Source organism: Bombina bombina, chromosome 9 (genome assembly GCF_027579735.1).
Source record: "Bombina bombina isolate aBomBom1 chromosome 9, aBomBom1.pri, whole genome shotgun sequence".
NCBI lineage: Eukaryota > Metazoa > Chordata > Amphibia > Anura > Bombinatoridae > Bombina > Bombina bombina.
The window spans coordinates 197,055,591-197,078,362 of NC_069507.1; positions in this window are offsets into that span (position 1 = coordinate 197,055,591).

The window sequence follows — 22,772 nt, forward strand, 5'->3', positions numbered from 1 at the left end:
CCCTTGGCCTCAAAGACACATTTGGATATTATGTAGACAGCTAACAGTAAATAGATATTTTGCATCATAGGGAATGAGCAATGAATACATGTATTTGGGAACATGATTCTGCAGAGATTTGTATGTTAGAAAATAAAATCTGAAATATATGCACTATTTTGTAAGAAGTTATTGTAGATTATGAATGACAGGTGTTATGTGACAGTTATAGGGTTGATTTATTATTAACTTGGCAGCAGTATATTTTGTCAAGCTGTCACTGACATAACTGTATCTGGTTTGATAACAAAAGAAGATTTAGAACATAGAATGAAGGCCGAAAATATGTATTTAAAGCATTCTAGGATAAATTTTGTTCACATTTAACAAACCATTGAATTTATTTATCACTTTTGATAACTTTAAAGAAGACATTTGTATAAACATTTTACAGCATCTGAGACTATATATATATATATATATATATATACATATATATATATATATATATATATATATATATATATTGTAGTAATGCTCTAAAAAAAAGAAATTTAGTGAAAAAAATTACAAGATCTTGAAAAAATTCAACAGGAATATTGGTTTAATTGCAAATAAGTCAATAGTAAAGCTCTTATTCCTCCGTCCTGAGCCACTAACCCGGAATAAACAATTGCCCATAAAAGTAGGAACCAATAACATATTTCAAGATTAATAGGAAGCTGAATACGGCTATATTGTGCACTAGGTGCAAAATACTTCAGTTAGTGACCCTTGGGGAAGTCTCCGTAACCAGACGTAGACCCATTGCCCAATGAGACCTATATGGAGTTGTCAGGAGGTCTCACTCAGGACCTGTCCATCCGCCCTGGATCCTTCTCTTCAGAGTCGAGTTCTTGCTGCTATTGTTGTGAAGCATTCTCTGGTGTGTGATTCTTTTTTTTGCAAGCGACCATGTCGGTGAGATCAAATTGAGTTTCACATGTGCCAGGAACAAATATATTTAGAATTTGATCACAACTGCAGAAATGTAGAATGTGCCCCTTTAAGAATTAAATAATTAATTGAGGAGCAGCACAGTCCCTTTAAAGCTGAAATACTTTATTAAGAAGCACTCAGTCCTTTTGCAGGTTGAGTTATATTTGATAAGGACAGGTGGTAAATCCCAGACTCAGATGGATGGAAGTGTCTCTTGTGTTCACGCTAACAGCAGCTGTTGTTCAGCAGATACAAAGGTTGAGGTAAAGAATGTCTCTGGGAGTTTGCTGGATGGAAGCAGTAGAGTTGTAAAAAGGTCCCTCTCACGCAGCACCGGTGGAAGAGGAAGATGTAGCAACAGTTCAGATTCCTGTAGCAAGCAAGATACATTCAATCAGAATAACTAATCACTGAAGATTTAGTCAGGTGGATTTGCTCTTTTTAAAAGTTTAAAAAAAAACAGTACTCCTTTTAGGATGGAAGACATTGGAGAAGTTAAGTCCCACACTACCCAGTCATTTACCATAATTTTGGCAATAGGGGCTATTTGTTTTACTCTGGAATGCCTCACTTTTGTCAAAGATGCCATCATCTTGGACATTACCAAGAGGAGTGTTCTCAGAAGGTTGGATGTAAGAACTGTGAGTTGGGGCATATGACATCAAATTGTATACAGGCTACAAAGTGCAATTTGTGTTGTTCAACTGAACACGTAGCTAGACAATCCCCTTAAATACAGACAAGAAGTTCTAACCTATGCCCATGTCCTGTTGCTAGAGAGGGGATTGGATTGGAATTCTGAGAAAAAAGATTATTCTTTAGGGGAAGGAACATCCAAGTAACCTGTGGATGGTGTTCTTCCTATTTTATGTGAGGGACATAGGGAAAGTATGGGGGAGGGTTCCCTTGACAAGTCAATTAAATACTTAATTGAAATGCTTAATGTATATGGTCTTAAAGATGATTAAAGTTTTACTTCAGTGTGTATGAGTCAGTAAAGTCTTGTATTGATTTTATTTTTTAACCCAGGAACATCCAAGCAAGGTGATTTTAAGATTATTTTTTTTACCAGTGTTGGTTGTAAGACAGGTAGGAAAGAAAGATTGTGAAGTACGAAAGATGGCAGATGCATCTGGATTGATTGAGAGAATTAAGAGATTTAAGTGAGAATTTATTTGATGAATTGGTTGAATCAAATGAAGTTACTAGAAGATGTTTGAATGAGAAAGGTATGAAGATTGTGATGTAGGCAAGGATAGATGCATGTGAGAATGATGAAAATTGTTCTAAATTTTCTTTTAAAAAGAGTTTTCTGGGAAAGAATGTATTATCAGTGTTTTGGATATGTCTGGTAAGGAAGTTAGTGGTAAATCTGAGATTTTGAAGACGTTTTGAAAATTTTATGCTAGTCTGTATGTAGAGAAAAACGTGGCTAAGGCTGAGATACCATGATGTATTAGATGAGAAAGAGGTAAAACTGGAGAAAGATGATTTTGTTTTTTTGAAAGAATTGGGAGAGATCATTCATAAAATGAAAACATTTAAAATCCCCAGGAAGCTATGGCTTGTCTGTAGATTTGTATTGTAAATTTTGGGATGTGATTGGTGGAAAATGTTTAAGACGTTTGCAAATGGATTTTTGAGAATAATGAAATGTCTGAGTTAGTGAGAGATCTAAGTAACTGGAGACCAGTGTCCTTGTTTAATGTAGATTATAAAGTGATTGTGAAGGTAGGGGCTGGCAGAATTAAGAATATGGTTATTAAGATTTTGGGTGAGGAATGCGTATGTACTGGGCCTCGTAGACAGATTGCTGAGTGTCTGATTTTTCTGCGGGATGTTATATGGTTCAGCAAGAAGTGTAAGCAGTCTGTTACAGTGGCTAAATTTGACTTTAAAAAAGCATGTGATATAGCTGCTCATAAGTTTATGTTTGGAGTTTTAGATAAAGTAAGTATACCTAGGAAGATGCTTGGGTGGGTTAGGTGTCTATATGATGGAATTGCGAGTAAGGTTTTAGTATGAAAAAAAAATGTCTGATGAAGTATGTGTTAAGTCAGGGGTCAGAAAAGATTATCCTTTGTCCTCTGTAAGTTTTGGGAAAAATTGAAAAGACAAAAGATACTGAGCCGGATTTAACAAGCAGCGGATGACGCTGAATCCGCCTGAAGTTTTCAGCTCCCCGGAAAACTCGTAAATCTGCTGTTCCTTAACTTGTCTGCCACCTTTTAGGTGGCGGACTGCAATCATCCCGATCTGATCAGGATGACTGACAGCCTCTGCTAGCGGCCGATTGGCCGCGAATGTGCAGGGGCGGCATTGCACAAGTATTTCACAAGAAATGCTTGTGCAATACGCTGTCAGCATTTAGCGATGCTGGGCGGACATGATTCACTACAGTGAATCATGTCCGTCCGGCACTTGATAAATTGGCCCCACTAAGTATGAAAGACAAAGGAGGGAAAATATGTCTGAGGCTGAAGTATGAAGATAGCATTGTTGGGTGTATGGTGCAGTATGCTGCAGGTGGTGTGTTAACCAAAGTTTAGTTTGTGAGTAAGAAATAGAAGGTGGCCTGAGTCTTTTGAGTCATCATGGTTTTATATGAATATTGAAAAGTCTATAAGGAAGTCTCTATTGGTGGATGTAGCAAAAGATGTGTTGTGTGATAGTAAGAAAGCAATGGAAATGTTGCAGGATAGAGAGCAGCTGCGTGTAATTGCACTGACTTAGACTCAGAGTGTGCAGTTATGGAAGAATGTGAATGAGAAAGCTTTGGTTAATAGGCAGAATCATGTGGCATAAATGGCAACACATGGGTATTTCAGAGATGGAGAAGATTGGTAAAAATTGAGTGCTGTCCAAGGGATGGATGTGGTCAAGTGGAAAATTTAGTGCATGTGATGTTGAGTTGTGAACATACTAAGAATGTATGGAAAGAACTTGCTAAGATGATTATGGGTTTGACATAGAGTTGATTTAGGTTTGAAATTGTTTGCATTGTGTGGGCAGAAAGAGTGAAATCAAGAGTGTTGTGGTAATTGGCATGTTGTGTTAAAGAGTCTTTGTGTGATGTATATTTATGAGTGCATATGTGCGAATGATTATTTTTGTGCTGACAAAAAGTGTATGGGGAAAAACTGACTCTGAAGGCATCTGGAAAATGTAAAAATAGAAACACTGATATAAATAGTTTTGTATAGATATTTTGAAATAATTCTATTATTGTGGTTATTTATTATTTTTGCTTTTTCTAGAGTCAGTTGGAGGGACTTTAGGGAGAGATAAAAGGACAATATCAGAGGGACAGTGTTAGGAAAGTTTAAGGGAATAGTGGGTTATGTGAAGGATATAATTAGGTAAGTTTGTGAGGAACAGTACATAGGAACAGTTGTTAGAGGCAGTTTAGTTTTAGGGATAGTGTTTTTTTTTTTCTTCTTGGGAAAATAATTTTGTTTCTGAATGAACGTTATTACTAAAGAAAAATTATTCTAGTTGCAGTTTTTGTTTGTGTTGAAGGGCAACTGTTATTTTATGATTTCTGGGGTTTGCCGGGTATTTCCAGGCTGGACTGTATGTTTAATTAGGATAAGACTGATATACTACAGTAAAGTCCCTCTCTGTGAAAGACGTGTTGCGTAAAAAGAGGCTTAACGCCATAACCTCTAAGATTCCCTAACCAATAAGGAACTTCCCACTGCAAGTAGCCCCACCCATTTAAAGGGACATCTACCATAAAGCCCCACAAAACTCTTTTATACTGCAAAGCTACTAACTGTCAAAAATGTACTGTTCTCTGACGAAATCTTTATCAATATTTTTTTTTTCAAGAAAAAGAGAGAGACTCTTGAAAAAAATCAGTTGTTAAGTAACGAAACGTACATAGAGTATTCTGAGCACTTGTGTCCCAGTGAGGCTTCCGTACCCTGATGATCTGAACAGGTATACCATAGCTGAGGGATATTTTGTATCTTGATTGTGTCCACTTGTTGCAAACACTATCGGAGTCATTAAGGATGGCCACCAGGACTTGAGTCTCGCACACACGGATATTGCACACAGACACTGCAGACGATCTGCCCCCAAACCAGGTGTTTCCACGTCCACATGGAGGACTGTGCCGGGTAATAAGGCGGGTAGCCGCTCCTTATTATCAGATGTTTTTGTACATTTTTATCTGCCTGAATTTTGTTTTTATTTTGTAAGTAGCAGCCTACACATAAGGGGCTACAATAAACGTAATTTTATTACTGCACTTGGATCTCTCTCTCTGCGCTCTCCATATACTTCTTTTTCAGTTAACTCGTGAATGGTATTGGAACATTCGTTCAGTAGTAGCAGCATCCAGATTAAGATCTAACTATGTTTAATACTTTACGATCCCAAACTATCTGATCTCATTATCCATTAAAGGATGTTTGGGAACACTTTTTATATGGACTGAGAACCTCTGAACAGTTACAGATTGGCTGGTATAGTGCATTTTTAATCCATTCATATTTTTTTTTTTTACTGTACTATGCTTACCACATAGACGCTTTTACCCACTACATGTTAATTTTTTTTAACGATTCTTGTTATTTTTTCACTCTAGTGTCAATTTATCTAGTAATTGTTAATACTCTTCCTTACTGATTATACGTGGCAGCGCTAAGTATTTTCCCCTAAATTACATTGAACATTGATCTTATTGGATGTTTAAATTTTCAAACCATTCAATAAAATGACTGACAACTCTTATTCTAATCATTGCTAGATTTTGCTAACCTCACAGTAAAATTTTAAATTTGATAAGCAATGACTTGCCAACTCAAACATCATAGATTGATTAAGACTCATGCTAATTAATTTAAATTCTTGAATAAATTAATTAAGGTTCCATTTAAGTAGTAGATTAGTGTATTTAATCAACACTGCATCTCCTAGTTTTTGCATGCAGATTAACAACCAGAGAAAGACAAAAAAAATCAGGAACATAGAGCTTTCATTTTTACAAGTAAATATATAGATGAAATAATTCTCAGGGGGAATGAGGATTAACCTACTGGGACATGATAAAGGTAAAGAGATATCTTAAAGCTTTTTGAATTTTATATAAATCACACAGATTTTGAAAGTCATCTCTTTGACCTCAACCCATTGTTAAGTTAGTAGGTAGGAGTGAGTACAGGTATGAACATAAGAAAATTTCATAGCCCCTCTGAATGGTATGGTGAGCAGGGATGAGAAATGCCGTTGACTTTTGGGCCATCTATTTTAAAGATAAAAGTTAGATTTCAGTTCTTTGCATGTAAAATTTAAAGACAAATGTTAAAATCTGATTTTTGATTTTAAAAGAAACACATACATTACAGTTGATTAATTTCAGTGTTTTGTGAGTGATTTCTATATTGCATGCTACATTTTTTATATTTAGCATTACAGCTAAAATATCTATAAGTAATATTTGTTTGTCTAAATAAATCTCAGAATGTTTACCAAATATCCAACATATGCATACAAAAACTAAATATATCAATTCCTAGAGATGAAGTTTCTTTGGACCCCAGAACTTGATATTATTTTTATATGTATTTGTTTTATTAACACAGAGTCTCTAAGACCTGTCTTGACTTGTAGATTTTTTTTTTTTTTATTTTAAGATGCTGAGGCTGAGGTCTTGGTTTACTGGGGTAAGAGAAGCTTCCATTTGGTAGAGATACTTTGTAATTTACCCATAAAAAATCAACTATACTTTTTAATAGATAGACTTAAAATGCCTAAGTGTGCTACAACTAGGGATGGGCAAATGTTTCGCAACATTCGAAAAATGAAACAAATTTTAAAACATTCATTTATTTGTTTCGAATTTTGAATGTTTGTACAACATTCTAAATTTAATTTGATGTAATAATATTTCTCTCTTTAAATGTATTATTCGATTCTAATTTTTCTAATCATTCAATTCTAATTATGCAATATTCGAGTTCGAAAAATTGGAATTTATATATTTGTAATTGTTTTTCTAGTGCTTTCTTTAAATTTAATATTCAAATTATGCAATATTCAAAATAGAAACATTCTAATTGATATATTTATATCTATTATGTATCAATTTATTAAATTCCCTACCACATAAACTATTGAACTTCTGATTAGCATTTGTTAAATCGCATGTTACATTTGAAATTTCTAATGTAGATATTCGATCTAATTATAAACTTTTGAAATCGAAAGTGATATTTGAAAACTGTAAATAGAATTTGATTATAGAATTTTTAAGAATATTCGTTCTTATCAACATTCAATTATGTAAATCGAATTTATACAATAAAATTCATTTTAACATTCAAATTAGAATATAAACACATTCGTCCATCCCTAGCTACAACACCTTAAATGGATGTTGCAAGGGGTGAGGACCTTCCTATCTAAAATAAGGTAATTTTATAAGTAAATACTTGGGAAATTTGGGAATAAATTAACTTGTGGGTTGTTTTATGTTGTAACGTTTTACCTGGACTTATAAAATATATAATTATTATTATTGGTCTCATCTCCTTTATGTGGTGAGAGGCCTATGCCTATGGGGCTACATATCTATGTCCTGTTCTCGGCCTTGAATGGGTCAAAGCACTGTGAGAGGAACATGAAACCCAAAACTTTTCTTTCATGTTTCAGATAGAATGAACAATAAAAAATGTTATGAATTCCAATTTACTTATATTATCAAATTTACTTTGTTATCTTTGTATTCTATGTTTAAAAGCAGCTGGGTAGGCTAAGGAGTTTGAACGTGTCTTGCAAAACTGCTGATATATAGAGTACCTGACACGTGCATTCCACCAACCTAGTGGTCCTTCAGAGGTTTTTGGAACTACATTTCCCATGATGCTCAGCCAGCATTTTATCTAGCTGAGCATCATGGGAAATGTAGTTCCAGAACCTCTAGAGAGCCAAGTTTGGAAAGCCCTGCTCTACAACATAAAATACCATGAGAACATAGTACATTTGATAATAGAAGTAACTTGGAAACATATTTAAAATTGTAAGCTATATCTTGATCATAAAGGAAAAATGTGCCTTTAACTCATAGCAGAAGCCATACATACATTTTAATCATTCAGGTTGGTTAACAAAGCATCTCCCATCACCCATATCTCTGATCTCAGCATATTTGTTGAGTGTAGAACAGGATTCTTTAAAAAAAAATACATTTACAATAATGGACAAAACTACAGTCAACATATAAATGTCTTGGCATACTGTTTTTACAATTTAAATTTTCTTCTCACCCAGACGAAAACAAAACATGGTGCCAAAGGGAATATAATCATACAGACTTTTAAGGTAAGGTGGGGATAAGTTAAATGCAGCTTTCTACTGCTGAGTAGATCATTATATAGCCACTTACTGGGAAGTTTAAGTAAGGATTTTGATGTTTGCATCAATAATTTGTCATTAGCTTTTAATGAATGCAATTTCTTTGTTAGCATTAGTTCCCTGCGGCAGTGCTTAAACTGTAAAAATTTAACAAGGGCAGCTCCGGGGAATGGACTGTTAGTATTAAAAACCTTTGCAAAGTACTAATTACGCTTTAGAGCTGAACCGCTTGCACGCCTGCAACGAGACCAAGCCATGCAGAACATCTGGAGAAACATATCAGACTGCTTTTGATAAAGGGCACATCAGCCTGTGTTTTCCAGGAATCTGCTCTTTACAGACCCATAGGTTATTTTGGAAATGTGAATAAAAAGAATTTAAGAGCCTTAATAGCAATTTTTGTAGACAAAGGAAAAATATAAGAGGTAATATATAAAAATCAAAAACAATAGAGTCAACTCTGTATGCATTCTTATAGATAAGCATTGTGTACAGTGTGTTATTCTGTTAACATTTAAGTTGTGAATACATTTCTAAAATAGCACTTAGGTAAATACATCAGAAAGACAAGATGTATAAGGTATCTAGTTAGAAATAAAGGAACACAATGTATTTATGGAAAAGCACATTGTAAACAGGCTGGTATATGTGAGATATATATTCACTAAGTAAAATGCTTTTTTGTTTAACTTGAACAAAGGACACCCAATCTCAGCCAAAAGTGAGGGTTCAGCAAAGTGTGTTCATAAAAAAAAAAGAACAAAAAAGGGACATTTATCAAAATGTGAACAAACTGAAATACCACACAAAAAAAAAAAAAAAAAACCAATAGCACAGAACCTAACAAACTAATGCATAGAACAAAAAAAAATAGTTGATGTGTTCATGTGGTTAAAACCATTAGTCTAAGGACAGAAAAGGCTTTTCCCTGGCGGAAAAGATTTAAAATTTGCACTATTCAATAACGATCCAGCATGCCTTTATTAGTTGATTGATTCCTGTTTCGGCCAATAAGTGTAATAAATAAAAAAAAAAAATTGCTGCTGCTACTGGCTTGTAGCAGTACCGCTAGCTAATAATTTTACTTTTTTATGTGTAAGCTGCTGTCCAGCTGCTCCTCTGCTACCATGAAGACATTCCCCATAGGAAGTAGCTTATGAATGGATTTTTGTTAAAGGAACACAAAATCAAAATTTAACTTTTATAATTCTAAAACAACTTTCCAGTTCCATGATCAAAATTTACACAATCTTTTTATATGCACACTTTCTGAGACACCAGCTCCTACTGAGCATGTGCAAGAATTTGCAGTACATAAATATAGGCATTTTGTGATTGACTGATGGCTATCAGATGATGCAGGGGGGAGAAAAACTGAAAAAACTTAGAAATTTGCCTACTACTCATTTGAAATATAGACTGCTTTGAATTGTCTTTTTATTATGCATTTGTTGATTAGCGCTTCTGTATTTAATAGTCCTTTAAAATGTCAGTAAAGTCAAATTAAATGTTAATGATTTAGATAGATCTTGCCATTTTAAACAACTTTCCAATTTACTACTATTGTCTAACTTTCTTCATTCTTTTAGTATCCTCTGTTGAATCGCATAGCTAGGAAGGTTCAGAAGCAGCAATGCACTACTTGGAGAGAGCTGGTGATTGGTGGCTACACTGTCTTATATGGCTTTTGTTATTGGCTCACACAATGGGCTAGATTACGAGTGGAGTGCAAACGTTTGCGAGTTGAAAATAGATGACGTGAGCGCAATTGCAATTTAAACTAGAATGATTATCGCAACTTCAGAACTCAATACATTACAAAAAATACACTCATAATAACATCATCTGATAAAAATGATTTGAAACAAATATTGCACACAAAAGTTATAAACGCTCATGAGATATGAGATATGAGGTCTCAGTTGTTAGAAAAAAGGCAGACAAAGGGATTAAACATTGATATAGGTACATACACATGTCTGAAGATGTCTCTGTGTATATATATATATATATATATATATGTATGTGTATATATATATATATATATATATATATACTGTATATATATATATGTCTATCTCTGTGAACATTTATATTTATGTATTTATATGTTTATATATGTATTTACAGACATATATATACATATAAACACATAATTACATATTTACACCTAAATAGATATATAAAGAAGTGCATTGGAGCCATTTGCCGTTAAGTAGATGAAAACATGAAATATTTATGCAATATTAATTTTTAATAAAGTGTTTAAATGATTATTTACTGTAATAAAAATGTGCATTCTAATGGTCTGTGCATGGCAGAATATGTTCTATGTATTTTTAAATAGATATTCCTATATATATATTTATATTTAATCATCTATATATCTATATAGGTATATATATATATATATATATATATATATATATATATATATATATATATATATATATACAGTATATATATATATATATATATATATATATATATATATATATATATATATATATATATATATATATATATATTGTACCAAAAAAGTGAGATATATCTAGAAATATTTATTAATGTATAAATAGAACATATTCTTCTATGTAAAGAAAATCGGAATGTGAAATATTCATATTTTTATGTCAGGTTAGTGCAAATGAGAATATGTGATCGGGTTTTCGCGAGCGTGGGGTGTTGTTTTTTTTGCCACTTGTTTATTCTCCATTGACTTCTATGGGGGCAATACGTGAACACACATGCAATATTCTAATTTTGGATTTTTGCACAAAAAAAACAGTTTTTGCGCAAAAGCGAAAACAGTTTACTTTCAACCTGTAACATGAGCGCAACCCGACAATAGTAAAAATCTTACTTCTAGTGCAATTAATGGTCAAGCGGGAGCATTAATTAGTGCTCCACTCATAATCTGGCCCAATGTGTTTAGCTAGATCTTAGAAGTCCATTGCTGCTCCTTCAATAAAGAATACCAGGAGAACTAAGCATATTTGTTAAAAAAAAGTACTTTGGAAACTTGATTAAAATTGCATGCTCTGCCTGAATCATGAAAGAAACATTTTGGGTTTCATGTCCCTATAACAAATTCTGAACAACCCCATGAGTGAATATTGAACTAAATAATAATAATCCATCAGCCAAGTCTTAACATTTTTAAACAAATTAATATATTTTTTACTGTAATTATTTTTCAGTTGGCAAATTCCACCCACCATTTGCCTTATTTGGAGAAGCCAATCAGGACTCTAGTCTGCAGACAACAAAACTAGCCTAGGTTATATTGTTAGTATAGAGTGCATTGTTTTGCAGTTTTTGTATCTGAAAAAGCCATAAAAATATATATGTAGCAGTGTTAGCCTTGATAAGTAAGCTGGCTTCATTTTAAATTCCCAGAATTAGAAATTGTTAAATGTTCAGAGCTGAATTACATGAAAAGTGGCAAAATAAATAATACAAGCTTATTTCAAAGTGGTTTCATTATGCAGAACACGTGCGTGAGCACAATGTTATCTGTATGAAACACATGAACTAACGCCCTCTAGGGGTGAAAAACTGTCAAAATGCATTCAGATTAGAGGCGGTCTAAGAAATTAGCATATGTGCCTCCTAGGTTTAGCTTTCAACTAAGAATATTAAGAGAACAAAGTAAAATTGGTGATAAAAGTAAATTGGAAAGTTGTTTAAAATTGCATTCCCTATTTAAATCATGAACGTTTATTTTGGACTTGACTGTCCCTTTAAACAAGCATTTCTGGTGAAATGCTTGCGCAATGCTGCCCCCTGCTCACTGGCGGCCAATCTGCCTCTAGCAGGGGCTGTCAATCATCCTGTTCGGAGGTTAAGGAGCAGTGGTCTTTTAACCAATGGGACACTGAAGTAGCATCCACTGCTTCATAAATGGAGACAAAAGTGTTTATTGTCTCTTTAATTATATTTATGGAAAAACCTATGAGACTAGGAATTTCATATGTTTTGTATATATGTTCTGCACTCTTTTAATGATAGATTTTTCCATATTAATTTTTATAATGTGCTCAGTAAAGTCTCCCATGTTCAGAATGCTTTCGTTTTTATTACAATGTCATTGGTGAAAATAAAAGAAACCTGATGTACTCTGCAGATAATAAAAATGGAAAAATCTTTACTTGTTCAATGGTATAGTACCCAGTCTGGGTGCAGCCTCTTTTAGCTCACTATGCATTTCACCGAGGACAAATCCTCTATTATATATTAGTCTGACCCTGTCTAAAAAGACCAGTCCAGGCCTGTTATACAGTACATTTTTTCTCTGTACAAAGGAAACAACCATTGTTAAAGGTAAATGTCAATTCCAATATTATCATGTCAAGAAATCTTAGACTTTCACCAAAAGATTATTTTTCAGAGTAACTCAATTCATAATTTCAATGTGATGTTGTCTTTTTTAAATCTACAAAATTATATAAAAAAAACTAATATAAAATCACAAATCTAATTTATCATATTTATTCAATCTCAATGTTGAGATTTAATATTAAAAATAACTAGCAAGCCTTTTCTTTCATTAAAAACTAAATATTTGTAAAAGTTACACAAGCAAATATCTGATTCCATAGTCCTAACAATATATAAATCAGATATGCAAATATTCATAGGACATAAAACCTATATAACTGCATCTTATAATTAAAACATTTTTTTTTAAGGTAGACAAACTGCATACTTTTGTCAAAAATTGTAAACCTAAACTAACTAGAGTGTATATGTTTCTCTATATTTAATACAATAATACACCTTTCCAATGCATATTGCTTTGGGTTTAGTTTATCAAATCAGGAACACATTAACACAAACATCTAAATGCTCACATTTAGCGATATGCCTTAATTTGATTCAATATGATGTTACTTCAATTAAAAAAGGTTCATCTTAGCCCATGAGCTAAGAGCAGATTTTTTTCTAGACATATCTATTTGTGTATTCTCCCAAAACAGTGGACCTTTTAAAAATAAATAACAGCTTCATAAATTTAAAAATCTAATTTTTGCAATTTTCATTCCAGTGACCCTTTTTGCCATAGTTAAATCTTCTAAGCAGTTATGCAGTTAAGCATTCTGATGAAACTGCAGACGGCAGATTACCTTCTCTGTAACTTTAAAAAGTATTTAATACAGAGTCTCTTAAACTTTCAGCCTTTTACATTGTCAGCAATTTAGGAACAAAATGATACTTCCAACAATCTCCAATCGTTAGAAATAGCTCAGTGTGTTACAATCGCATCTCCAATGCACATCAAGTCACCATAAGGGAGAATAGTATTCTTTTTGAATTCCTAAGTTGATCAGAATTGATATATAGATATAAAAATGCATTTACCACTATATAAAACGTATTGGGGCATAGTTATCAAGCTCCGTACGGAGGTTGTTCATCTTTATCTAAAGACCGCTGCTCCATAACCTATCTGCCTGCTCTGAGGCGGCGGACAGACATCACCAGAAATCAACCCGATCGAATACGATTGGGTTGATTGACACCCCCTGCTAGCGGCCAATCACAATCACGGTTCTCAAGAACTGCTGGTGCAATGATAAATGCAGCAAGCGTATGCTGTCGGAATTTATCGATGTGCAGTGGACATGATCCACAATATTGGATCATGACCGTTTGCACATTAATAAATAGGCCCCATAGGCTGATATACAGTTATATTGTTAAAGGGATAGTAAACACCAAAACTGTTATTGTTTAAAAAGATAGATAATCCCTTTATTTACTATTCCCCAGTTTTCCATAACCAACACTGTTATAGAAATATATTTTTTACCTCTGTAATTACCTTATATCTAAGCTTCTGCTGACTGCCTCCTTATCTCAGATCTTTTGACAGATTTGCATTTCAGACAATTAGTGCTGACTCTTAAATAACTTCACATGCATACGCAGAGTGTTATCTATATGAAACACATGAACTAACGCCCTCTAGCTGTGAAAAACTGTCAAACGCATTGAGATGAGAGGCGGCCTTCAAGGGCTTAGAAATTAGCATCTGAGCCTACCTAGGTTTAGCTTTCAACTAAGTATAACAAAGGAACAAAACAAATTTGATGATAAAAGTAAATTAGAAAGTTGATTCAAATTGCATGCCCTCTCTGAATCATGAAAGTTTAATTTGGACTTTACTATCCCTTTAAGTCATATTGGATAAACTGTTTATTTCTAGCTGCTGTAATTATTAATATGAAACTAGACTCCCTGTATAGTATTTGCATATATAACTAAAAAATTGTAGCTGCATTTCCTTGTCTTTAGTATGGTATCCACATAATCTAATTTTGATTTTCATAGAGATCTTTGCTATTGCATATTAGTTAGAGCATATACAAAAAGTCCAACACCAATCAGAGGTTGAATAGGTATACAAGATCAGCATATATCTGGGTAAACAGTGATAATCTTGAATGAAAGATAAGGCTATCAAGACAAATTTAAACAACTTTCCAATTTACTTCTATTATCAAATTTGCTTCATTCCCTTGATATAATTTGCTGAAGGAGCAGGAATGCACTACTTAGTGCTAGCTGAACACATCTAGTCAGCCAATTACAAGAGACAAATGTGTGCAGGCACCACTTACCAGCTAGCTCCCACTAGTGTTATTATATGTTTATAATATTTTTTTAACATTGGACACCACAAGACAAAGTAGATTTGAAAATAGAAATGAATTTAAAAGTGTATACAAATGACATGTTCTATCTGAATCATGCAAGTTTAAGTTTGTCTTTCCTATCCCTTTAAAGGGACATTAATCCCAATAAGTTTCTTTCATGTTTCAGTAGAGCATACTATTTTAAACAACTTTTCGTTTTACTTCTATTATCAATTTTGCTTCATACTCTTGCTATCCTTTACTGAAGGAGAAACAATGAACTACTAGTAGCTAGCTGAACACGTTGCTAAAGGAAAGGGACAGTAAAGTCCAAATTAAACTTTCATGATTCAGATAGGGCATGCCATTTTAAACTTTCCAATTTACTTTTATCATCAGATTTGCTTTGTTGTCTTGGTATTCTTTATTGAAAGCTAAACCTAGGTAAGCTCATATGCTAATTTCTAATCCCTTGAAGACCACCTCTTATCTCAGGGCATTTTTAATAGTTTTCACAGCTAGAGGGATATAGTTCATGTGTGCTATATAGATAACATTGTGCTCACATGAGTCAGCACTGATTGGCTAAAATGCATGTCTGTCAAAAGAACTGAGAAAAGGGGCAGTCTGAAGAGGCTTAGATACAAGGTAATCACAGAAGTAAAAAGTATATTAATATAACTGTGCTGGGAAATGGGTAACAAAGAGATTATATATTTTTTTAAGCAATAACATTTCTGGTGTTGACTGTCCCTACATAAGGCATATGTGTGTAGCACAAAAGAATAACTCACAGTCACAGAGTAACACAATAATATACATTCACAGCACATCTAAATCTCCAGTTTATTTAAACCCAACAGCACATAGAAAAAAGCAGCAATGTTTCAGAATCAAAGTAGCAGCATCACTTGTTACTAGGTGGCTACTGACTCAACACCCAGGAAATGTCCTGTTGAAATGAGTGGCCTCAATGTTGCCTTTTTGCTGGGGACCAGTAAGTTTTAGTTATGACCCTATTGCTGATATTAATGATTAAACACTTTAAAGGAGATTTAATTTTGAGTTTAAAACATGATAAATAACTACTTGTGTCCTATACAAGTTACTCTGTATACTGAGGTGTATTAGGATATACTATTGATTAAAGGGCCATAATACCCAAATGTTTAAACACTTGAAAGTGATGCAGCATAGCTGTAAAAAAGCTGACTAGAAAATATCACCTGAACATCTCTATGTAAAAAAGAAAGATATTTTACCTCAAAAGTTCCTCAGTAGCCACCTCCCATTGCAAAGTATTTCTAAGCAGCATTTTAGTGTGTCTGTCCTAGGACAGCTTAGGGGATGAGCCTCGTGAACTCTCATATTATTTCACCAATCAGGTAAAGGAAGCTTACTATGAAATCTCATGAGAGTTAAGTCAAATCTCATGAGATCACAGTAAGAGTTCATGACCTCAGCACTGCTGATGCTGATTCGCTGCTGTTCATTTCTTCATTTTTTATTTATTTTACCTGTGTTTACACAGAACTTACTCTGCTGAGCTGAGGAAATTGTGAGGTAAAATATCTTCCTTTTTTACATAGAGATGCTCAGGTGATATTTTCCTGTCAGCTTTTTACAGTTATACTGCATCAGTTTCAAGTGATTTAGCATATGAGTATTATGTCCCTTTAACTATTTAACAAATTTTACTGAAGTATAGTATGCAAAAAAATACAAATGTAGAAAAAATGGAATCTTATAGACAATACCAGAAATAAATGTAGGTGGATAAATGGAAATATACAAATGGTTAGAGAAAACAGGTTGGAAAATTAGCTCTTAGCTGCTGGTTTCTGGTTTTATTTTTTCTTCCCACATTTTACTCAATTGAAAGAATTAGGCTTGTAAACCAGAATGAAAAGCATCCATTCTTTGAGAATTCTGTACATTCAATTGAAAACAGTTGAATGCATTAGCCCTTGAAACGATTTACATGTAAAAAAATAAAAGAAATATGTATATTTTTTTCTAATGAGCAAACCGATTCAAGCAGAAATTTGGTGATTCTCATCTGATAATGGTGATCAAATATTGCAGAAATGTAAAGTTTCAGATGAGCAGAAGTTGCTTTCTCATCTCTTATGACAACACACATCATTACACTACTAGTTCAGAACAGCAGAATGTCCCTAGTCAATGGGGCAATTTATACTCTGGCAAAGAGATTTCCTCCTAAACCTTATAAATGAAAAAATTGTCATTGTTTCTTTTTCAAAATGTCTCAAATCAAATCATGGAAACAAGACCTTTGTTATAGACTATACATCATTTAAAATAATACCAGTATTTGTGGATAAATATATGTAAACTTAAAGGAACAATTTACCAAAATGAGGGCCAGATTACAAGTGGAGCGCTAAATATCGATTTAGTGAAAGCAATATTTGCGCTCCACTCAGTAATACCAGCGCATGCTAATGAGCTCTGGTATTACAAGTTGACAGCAATGCAAACGCAAGCTCGCATTCCCATTGCTGGGAAGCGTTGCACTCATGAGATCGTGCTTCCATAGACTCCAATGGGAGCCTTGTTCTGATGCCGTCATACACAGCACAGAACCAAAGTGCAGCGAAGGGAAGGAAGTAGTGCAGCAATGGCAGCAAATTGTAAATATATATGTATATGATTATATACATATATATTTGTGTTAATATGTGTATATACACTTAGTAACACATAAATATATATGTGTATAAGCATATACGTATATATTTACTGGGAACACACAGTTCCCATAGACCCGCAAATCAAAGGCACCCCACACTCGCCAACTTTACCCCCAAAAAATTGCCTGCTGCAGTTATTTTATTAAAAAATAAAAATGCTCCAATTTTTATTTTTTATTAAAATACATACCACTGTTTTTTGGGGGGCATTTGGGACACATGTATCAAATTAACCAGAAATATGTTATCTTTAGTTAATTTTATAACCGCTAATTGCTACCACAAGCTCACTGTAGCAATAACCAGCTATTATTTTTCGTGAGCCTGCAAATGGGCAAATTTGCCTGTGTGCAGGCATGTGATAAATTAGAGCTCTACTTGTAATCTAACCCTGAATATTTGTAAAAAGTTGACTAGATAATTTCACATGAACTTCTCTGTGTAAAAAAAAAAAGATTTTTATCTTAAAATTTCCTCAGTAGCCACATCCTATTGTAAAGGGACTTTAAACATTCAACTAGGATTATTGTTCTCAGCCTTTCAAGAGAGTGCGCATCTTGCATGTGCTTGCACAGTCACTTTAACTACAGAATCTCACGAGAATATAGTGAAAACCCACGAGATCACAGTAAAGAGAAGTGTAATCTTAGCACTGATAAAGCTTTTTTTCTTCATGTAGATAACAGTAAAAAAAGTAACTAAAGAAAAACTGCTCATAGAGAACTTACTCTACTGAACTGAAGAAATTGTGAGGTAAAATATCTTCCTTTTTTGCATAGAGATATTGATGTGATATTTTCTAGTCAGCTTTTTACAGATATGCTGCATCACTTTGAAGTAATTAAGCATATGGGTGATATCATTCCTTTGAAAACTGTTGTTCTAAGATTTACTTAGAAATACAATACAAACTTGATTTAAAAAAAAAAATAGACGACAAAAATGAATTCAACCCATTTGAAAGTGATTGATATGACGTTACATTTGACGTGCGATTGTCCTTTGTGAAATGTAATGTCTACCCTGAGAGAACATAAGTTTATAGTCTTCAAGCAACTGCATATCCTATTTATAATCAGTCATAAACTGTGACATTTCTGCTGCCAGAATGAACAAATTATATTTAAACCTGGTTCCTCAAAGCATCCATTAATACATGATGAAATATAATGAACTTCCTTGTTTGGTACTTTTAAACCAATCTGCTTTTACAGGCGTACAGTGGGAAGAAAATTATTCTATGCCAATGAGACCGGTCTTCCGCCTGTAATGGTTAATACATGAATTAAATGGAAACTGGACATCAACACAACTAAATCGATGACAGAACATCCTGATCTTTTTTATTATTATGATTTTTTATGCCTGTGTGATAGAGAGATTTATTGTTGTGGCTACAGAGGCAAAATCAATTATTCATGTTATAAATTAGAAAATGATTTATGACAGTAAGAAAATCATCAGCAGTGAGGTGAACGTATTGAAGATAAACCGTACTCGAACAAGTGCAGATTTATATACTGGACAGCATAAACCCTGTCAGATGAACTCATCCATCCTTTCCTTTATAAATGTGTAGCTGATAACAAACAAACATTATTTAAATTGTGGAACAGATCTCTTTTATGTTTTATATAATGTTTTTTTGAAAAATAATTGTAATGCACGATAAAGCTGTTCAATCCTTTATTTTTTTCTTTAATATTGGACTGATATGCAAAAACTGAATCACTGTTGGGAATTTTTGATATTTTTTTTTTTTTTATTTCATTGCAAACTCTTCAAGGAAATGTCTTTAAATGTTTAAACTTTACTACATAAAAAAAATGTATGCTTCTAAATTTATGCATTGTGATAAACTACTAAACTAAGCACCATCATTGTATAACAACTGGGTACAACTGAACTTCCCACAAAAAAAACCTGAACTACTGGTGATTTTCCCTTTAGCTAAGACCTTTGGGCAACATATGCAAATGAAGTACAGGCATACCTCATTTTATTGCGTTTTGCTTTATTGCGCTTTGTAGATATTGCTCTTTTAGCAAATTGAAGGTTTATGGCAACACTGAGTCAAGCAAATCTATTGGCACCATTTTTCCAACATATTTAAACATATAAACACATAAATGTAAAAAAAAGAGAACAGCACTCCTGAAATGGAACAAAATCTAGAATAACTTCCATGCCTGTTCATTTAAATTGCAACTCAGAGTGCGTGTTCTTTTAGCACACTATGCCCCTTCACAGAGAAAAAATATCCTGTAGCATATCAGTCTGATCCTGCACAATGACAGTCAAGCGCCAAAATACCAGGCAATTCTTCTCTGAACAAGGGAAGCAACAACCCCAGACGATTGTTTCGGCCTTCTATGGGCCTCGTCAGTGAGGTGCAGTTGTATCTCTCTAAGGGCATGTGTGCAAGGAGTCCACGTCTGGCTTACCCATTACTCTTAGGGTGATCCAAGAGTAATTTACATAAATGTGAAAAAAGAGAAAAGAACTCCTGAGATAGAACAAAAGCTAGAATAACTTCCATGCCTGTTCATTTAAATTGCAACTCAGAGTGCGTGTTCTTTTAGCACACTATGCCCCTTCACAGAGAAAAAATATCCTGTAGCATATCAGTCTGATCCTGCCCAATGACAGTCCAGTGCCGAAATACCAGGCAATTCTTCTCTGAACAAGGGAATCAACAACCCCAGACAATCGTTTCAGCCTTCTGTGGGCCTCGTCAGTGAGGTGCAGTTGTATTTCTCTAAGGGCATGTGTGCAAGGAGTCCACGTCTGGTTTCCCCCATTGCTCTTAGGGAGACCCAAGAGTAATTTACATAAATGTGAAAAAAAGAGAAAGAGAACAGCACTCCTGAGATAGAACAAAAGGTAGAATAACTTCCATGCCTGTTAATTTAAATTGCAACTCAGGGTGCGCGTTCTTTTAGCACACTATGCCCCTTCACATAGAAAAAATATCCTGTAGCATATCAGTCTGATCCTGTCCAATGACAGTCCAGCGCCGAAATACCAGGCAATTCTTCTCTGAACAAGGGAAGCAACAACCCCAGACGATTGTTTCAGCCTTCTGTGAGCCTCATCAGTGAGGTGCAGTTGTATCTCTCTAAGGGCATGTGTGCACGGCTTCCACATCTGGCTTACCCATTACTCTTAGGAAGACCCAAGAGTAATTTACATAATTGTGAAAAAAGAGAAAGAGAACAGCACTCCTGAGATAGAACAAAAGCTAGAATAACTTCCATGCCTATTCTTTTAAATTGCAACTCAGGGTGCGCGTTCATTTAGCACACTATGCCCCTTCACATAGAAAAAATATCCTGTAGCATATCAGTCTGATCCTGCCCAATGACAGTCCAGCGCCGAAATACCAGGCAATTCTTCTCTGAACAAGGGAAGCAACAACCCCAGGCGATCGTTTCAGCCTTCTGTGAACCTCATCAGTGAAGTGCAGTTGTATCTCTCTAAGGGCATGTGTGCAAGGAGTTCACGTCTGGTTTCCCCCATTACTCTTAGGAAGACCCAAGAGTAATTTACATAAATGTGAAAAAAGAGAAAAGCACTCCTGAGATAGAACAAAAGCTAGAATAACTTCCATGCCTGTTAATTTAAATTGCAACTAAGGGTGCACGTTCTTTTAGCACACTATGCCCCTTCACAGAGAAAAAAAAATCCTGTAGCAAATCAGTCTGATCCTGCCCAATGACAGTCCAATGCCAAAATACCAGGCAATTCTTCTTTGCACAAAGGAAACAACAACCCCAGACAATCATTTCAGCCTTCTTTGGGGCTCATCAGTGAGGTGAAGTTGTATCTCTCTAAGGCAGTGCTTTCCAAACTGTGTGTCGTGACACATTAGTGTGTCGGCAGCAGTGTGTAGGTGTGTCCCTGCTTCAGCACAAATTTTTTAATTTTTTTTGAGGGGTTTCTGACTTTCCACTTGCCTGCTATGCATATCACGTGGTTAACACGTGATTGATACCGAGTGGGTAACAGATCATCTTAACCGACTGGCACAGCTCAGTGGGAACTAAAACTATTCCCATTGGCGGCTTTGGTGGGAAAATTGGCTCCTGACTGCATGTGTAATCTCCTCAATAGGCTTGTGACTGCATGTGTAGTCAGTGAGTGGACAGCAGTGTGTTTGCAGCACGGGCAGTAGTCAGTCGGACACGCAGAGCTCTGAGGGCGGCAGTTTAAATGATGAGCTGAAGTCAGAAGTCAAAATGTTTTTTTTGTTGCAGCTAGCTCCCAGTAGTGCATTGCTGCTCCTGCTCTTGATATATGGATAGGAAGTGTATGCTTACAAAATGCTTGATGCTGAAATGCGAGTGTGTTTAGCTAATATTCCACCAAATATTCAGAAACTGTGTTCATCCCATCGACCTCATACAGCCCATTAAAATAGTAGGTAGCTATTGGTGTTATTAAACTATTTTTAATTCTTGCACATACATACTTGTTACAATGTAAATACTTTTCGTTATTATATAATTTATATATGTTTCCGTATCTCTTAAAACAAGTTAGTTTAACCTCCTTTTTGCTAGTACAACTGAATTACTGTGCCATGAAATGATATAGGTCCAAAAAGCATGTCACCAACATGAAACATTTGGAAAGCTCTGCTCTAAGGGCATGTGTGCAAGGAGTCCATGTCTGGTTTCCCCCATTACTCTTAGGGAGACCCAAGTGTAATTTACATAAATATGAAAAAAGAGAAAGAGAACAGCATGTGGAGCCCTAGCACACATGCCCTTAGAGAGATACAAATGCACCTCACTGACGAGGCCCACAGAAGGCCAAAACGATCGTCTGGGGTTGTTGCTTCCCTTGTTCAGAGAAGAATTGCCTGGTATTTCGGCCCTGTACTGTCATTGGGCAGGATCAGCCTGATATGCTACAGGATATTTTTTCTCTGTGAAGGGGCATAGTGTGCTAAAAGAATGCTCATCCAGAGTTGAAATATAAATGAACAGGCATGGAAGTTATTCTAGCTTTTGTTCTATCTCAGGAGTGCTGTTCTCTCTCTTTTTTCACATTTATGTAAATTACTCTTGGGTCACCCTAAGAGTAATGGGTAAGCCAG